The 5,881-nt window shown below is 37.4% G+C and overlaps 1 pseudogene across 1 annotated transcript; it reads right to left on the bottom strand.

Annotated features, from left to right (window-relative positions):
• Positions 1-991: 991 nt before the first annotated feature.
• Positions 992-1,457, bottom strand: LOC308276041 (BOS complex subunit TMEM147-like; annotated as a pseudogene). The gene has a single exon. The product of its transcript is annotated as a BOS complex subunit TMEM147-like (transcript).
• Positions 1,458-5,881: the final 4,424 nt, after the last annotated feature.

Genomic DNA, 5,881 nt, shown 5'->3' with positions numbered 1-5,881 from the left:
GTTAAAATGAGACAAATTAGAAAGGATGAGTTATAGTTTTAAAAATCTAGAAACATCATAATCCTTATTTTCACCCTCTATGGCCTGCTTCTTAGTAGCCCCAACCCTTAATCATAATTACAACACTCCCCACCTGAGATGCTTAAAAAACATAAAATTCATAAGAAAGTTCAAGCTCAGATGCCACCCAACCAACAACCCACTAATGTCGGAGACCTGAGGATTCTGAGGAATTCTGACCTCCACCCCTGCTATGATTTGCTTTTCACCCTCTCATAGGACCTACAATAAAAAAAGGAACAGCAAGACGGCAAAGGCACTGACTCCACTTTGAGATGGCCTGTGTTATCCCTTGAAAGTGTTATCTACTTTCCTAAATAGAACTTTGTTTTATTTCTGGGGGAAAAAAAAGAGTGAGGTTTCATATCTCTGTTGAAATTAGTTTGAAATATGTTTTTGTTAAATTGTCTATACTTTTTCTTCAATGTTTGAGCTCTTTATGACTTTCTAATTTTATGAGTCTTTTAGTCTTTATCAGTGATGTGTTAGTATATCTTCTTTTATATTACCTTTGACCTTGTTTTGGTACTTTTTGCTATGCAATTATTTAATTCATCTTTTTATATATCATTTATTTATTTATTTATAGCTTTTTTGCAGTCAAGCATAGCAAACCTTTTTAACTGAGTTGTTCTCCAATTGCAGAATGTGTCTGAATAGCAGGCCAAATCTCAGTTTAGTTATTTTATTCTTATATAGACTCCCAATACTCTGTGTTCAACAATTAAGATTTTAAAAGGCAGGCTTGTAGCTAGGTAAGAATAACAACAAAACGGTGTGCCATTGTCTAGCATTTTATTTCTCTTGTCTTCTTTCATTTCCAAATAATGTTTGCTATTGATTTTTTTTTTCCACTTTCCAAATACTGTTTACTTCACTAAAACCTGGAGAGAGGCAGGGAAAAGGTGTTCCAATGTCTGGGACATCATGCCTAGGAGTGCCCATTGACAACGGCGACATACAGGGCCAAGGTGCTAAGGGCTTGCAGCCCTGTTACCACTGCTCGGGCCAGCAGAGCTGTCCAGCTGCCTAGGGAGCAGAAGTGGAGGAAGGTCTGGGACATAATGAGCTCCGCAGTGGCCCAGCCCAGGGCAGCAACCATGATCTTGTACTCCCCTTTGCCGGCATTCCGGGACATGACAAGGTTTAGCCTATCCGGTCTGCCACATCCACACTGGCCTTCATGAACTCCCCAGTGAAGTCACAGATGCCACCTTCCTAGGTGGGGAAGAAAGTGGCCAAGAACGGCATCTTGCACAGCTACACAAAGAGGTAGGTGACCCCGGCCTGGACGCATTTCCAGAAGGCGTTGTATTCAGACCGGCCGCGCACTTGTACGTGATGAAGTAGGGAAAGTAGGCGAGGGCGAAGCAGTTCCCGAAGCAGAACAGAGTCATTTTGCCGGCCACTGGTCCCCCCCTCCTCCCCCCACCGTGGGGGAGTAGCTGGGTGGCCTCTCCCAGAGCGGCTGCAGCCTCGCTGCTGTCCCCAGGCCCGGGCCTGGCGCCCACCTGACCGGCCTAGGCCCGCGCCCTATTGATGTTTTTTAGCAGTCATGAGTGGTACAAAGTTGGCCTCATTTTAAAAGTGATGAAAATCACAAAGTCACTTGTACCATTCTGATCTGAAAATGGTGAACTTCAGTTTATGCTACCTTATGATCCCTCTTTAGAATCTTGTAGTATTTGCACAATTTTGTGTTTTCGCTAGGAAGTATAGCTGCTATCTCTGATAAGAGGATTCAATTAGTTCTTAGCTGGCCTCCACCAGGAATGACACTCAAGCATGTAAATTGTGTAGCCATAATTAGACTCTTCTAAACCCAAGTTTTAGATGGGCTCACAAACTAATCTGATAGTTCTAACCAGAAGAGGTTTACCATAATGCTTTCTCCAACACTCATTTTCTCCAAAATTCTAACTTTCAGTATAAAACCAATTCTATTTACTTAAGGAAAACTATCAGCATTTTTACGCTAGTTCATTATTTTAGCTTCTCATCACTATCTGAGAAGTAAATTCCATAAATACAAAAACTTTAAAATCGATGTTAGAGTGACTGTGAGAAATAGCATTACCAAAAGTAAGATTGAAAATTCAAACAATATTTATTGATCAGTAATAGTAATTTACAATCTGGAGAGGCTGCATATATTGTGAGGCTGCAAAGTTATGCATTTGGGGGGTTGCTATATTTCTATCTCAGATAGAACTATGTAAAGCAGGCAGCAAAGTTAATGATGAGACCAGGGGTCCATTCTTTTCTGTGGTCCTCCGTGTCTCAGTTCTTTTGTGATGGGAGAACCCTTTGAAAGATGCTTCTCTAGCTGGAATGGGCTTGGATGGGTCTGAGTCTCTGCTTAATGGTCTCTGAAGTTGCGAATAGTTATATTAGAATATCAAAAACCTTCCAAAGTATCTCTGTGAGTTTCTTTTTCTAAAATTTTTTATCCATGGGTTTTCTCCATTTGAAGTATGCTGGTAAGGATTGTATTCTATGATCTGAATTTTATTTCAAGGTTATTGAGGTAGCACAGGAGGGCAGTCAAATGGAAAATTGATGGGTAATATCCTCAGGGCACTGCTAGCAAGATAACCCTGAATTTCAAGAGACTTGAGAAGTGACAATAAACATTTTTGTAATCTAGTTCATTGCTAGTAAGAATATATTCTGACAGAAAGCCTACCTTTTTTGGTGTAAGTTTAACTATAAATTGTAGATTTCTAACCTTAAAGTTCACAAGTGTCTATCATTTTGTAGCACTAAGCTCTAAGGTTAAAAAATATGTAGACTTAAAAATTCAGATTTGTAGTTGAACATAGGGGCATACACCTGTCAGACCAGTACTTGGGAGGCTGAAACTGGAGGATTATAAGTTTGAGGATAGCCTCAGTAAGTAGTGAGTACACAGAAACCTGGTGAGATCATATTGTTTTAAATTGCAGATTTGCTGTACTAAATAATATAAAATAAATTCAAGTTCATTTAGGATTTACATTAATTGTTTAAGAGTAGACATTATATAACTTTCCAAATGTTTTCCTATTCCAAATTTGTCATTAATTATATGTCAATAGGAAACATCATTTATCTTACTTAGGTAGAATCATAAGGTAATCATAAGGATTGCTTCCAACTCTAAAGATATTATTTCTTGAAGATTGTGCACTATTTATTATTAACTAGTAAGACTTTTCACTAATATTATTTAGGAAATGTACAAATCAATAAGTAGAATTGAATCAAAGTTCTAATACCTAAAATATACAAAGAACTTAAAAAGCTATCAGTAAAAAATCAAATGACCAAATAAAAATGGCAACCAAATTGAACAGAATCTTTTTTAAAGTAGTGCAAATAGCCAACAAATCTTTGAAAAAAATGTTCAACATCTTCAGCAATTAGAGGAATGCACATTAGAACTACACTGAGATTCTATCTAACTCCAGTAAGAATGGCCATCATTAAGATCACGAATAATAAAAAAAAAAAGCTGGTGAGGTTTTGATGAAATAGGAAACCTACTACACTGTTGGTAGGACTGCAAACTAGTACAGTCACTTGGAGATCCGTGTGGAAATTTCTCAGAAGACTGAGAATGGAACCACCATTTCAGCCAGCAATAGTGTTCTTAGACATCTGGCCAAAGAAAATGAAGTCATAATATTAGAAGGATATTTGCATATCTATGTTCATTGTAGCACAATTTACAATATGTAGGATCCACCTAGGTATCCATCAACAGATGAGTGAATCACAAAACTTTGGTATATACACACAATATACGCTCAGCCATAAAGAAGACCAAACTCACACCATTTTCAGGAAAATGAATGGAACTTGAGGATATCATACTAAGTGAATACAGGCCAGTTTCAAAAATTGAGTAGATGTATGTTTTTTCTTATATGCAGAAACAAGAGAGATATTTTGTGGTTTTCCCCTAAAAGAATACTTCTGATTCTCCTTTGCCCAGAGCCAATAAGGTTTGGGGTCATGGAAAGTTCAAGGTCTGAAGAGAAACTCAGGTGCAATTGATTGACTTGACCTTTATGAGCACAGGTGGTGATTGATTGACTTGACCTTTATGAGCACAGGTGGTGACGGCATGAGGGTTGATTGACCTGGAGCTGTATAAATAGGACGAGAGTGATAAACCCAGGATCAGTCAGTAGAGATATCAACCCGGGAGTGTACTGGCAATCCTTCCATGATAGAATTAAATATTCTTTGAATCAAATTCTTAGAATTGAATTCTTTTCACCCTCACTCCTCTCTTCAGAACCCGTACTTTTGCCGGCTGGCTCCGACAATATTTGGAAATAAGAGCAACAGCAGATAGATAAGCAGACTCGAGAGAATTAAAGGAGGGAGACGTCATATATAGCTTAATAGTTGAAATAATTCTATGAATGTATACAAAACTACCAATTTCAATATCAAAAAACACTTGTCCGCAGGGGGATGGAGAGGAGAGACAGAAACTAAATAAAGGATGTAAATGAAAAGTTAACAAATGTTCTCATCAAATAACTTAAGAAAGTAAATATTTTAATTTTGAAAATTCCACAACTGTTTGGATTTATATGAATTCTTATTTTCTCTTGAAACACACAGAAGTCAAGGCTATCAGTGAAGTTAGAAAATTAGAGAGGGATTAAAGTACAGAACAGAGAAAAACACTGGGCAGCAGAAAATTCTGCACGTGAATCCTAGGCAAGTCTCTGGTAGACCCAGAAAGGATGCTTGCATGCAAGATTCTAAGTAGCAGAGTCAAGACCAAGAAAGAAAAATATTTTCAGTTGCCTTAAACAATAGGGGAAGCAATTTGCAGTTGATTTTAGCTAAGTTAACCCTCTAAAACAAAAGGCAAAACTGCATGTTGAGTTCTAGAATACTGGGAGAACACATATGGAGCAAATATATATTGGAAGAATTTATTATCTCAAATGTCTCCAATTTGGTAAAAGGCTTACATGTACAGATTTAAGAATTGCATCAGTACCAAGTAGAATAAGTACAATAAATAGAGATTCTTTTTTTATGGTTCTGCTGTACTTTGTACTTAGAAATTACTTATGCATCCTGGAAAGCAATGCATTCTAATTACCATGTTCATGGCATTCAATTCACTGAAAATTGAACTTAAAATCTTCAAAGTAGGAAAGGAAAAAGAATACTTCATGAACAGGGAGAAAACTTTTATTAAAAATAAATAAATAAATAAATAAATACACTGTCATATTTCTACCAAAGGGCTGGAGTAAAGGGTATGTTTCAGAATGGCTAGGATATAGCTGCCTCTTGCCACTTTATAAGCAGAAAAGGTATTTTTTTTCATTTATTTTCTATAGGCTTTCCAGATACTTGCATAGAAAAACTGATTTGGCTGCCATCATATTGGTAGAGACTAAGGCAAAGGACAGGGGAATTATTTACAGTGACATGTTGAACAAGAACTCTGTTTGATGAAGAATGTCTCATGAAAACTGTCATCTTATAATTAACATCAATGTTAAAGAGCCAGTCATGGCGGTAATCAGCTGTAATCAGCTGTGTACAGCGGTGCACAGCTGTAATCTCAGTACTTGGGACACTGAGACAGGAAGGTCATAGGTTCAAAGTAAGCCTCTGCCACTTAGATTCTCAGAAACCTAGCAATATCTAATCTCAAAATAAAATAACATAGGGCTAAAGGTGTAGCTCAAAGGTAGAATACTGCTGGGCTCAATCTCCAGTGCCACACAAAAAAAACAAACAAAATCCCAGGATATACAACATTCAATCCTACCACCCCATTGTAGTTACTCAGCCGTAGGAA

The sequence above is a fragment of the Muscardinus avellanarius genome (assembly GCF_963383645.1).
Source record: "Muscardinus avellanarius genome assembly, chromosome: 17".
Lineage (NCBI taxonomy): Eukaryota > Metazoa > Chordata > Mammalia > Rodentia > Gliridae > Muscardinus > Muscardinus avellanarius.
The sequence above is the reverse complement of the archived record's forward strand: the minus strand, read 5'-3'. Positions and strand labels throughout refer to the sequence as shown.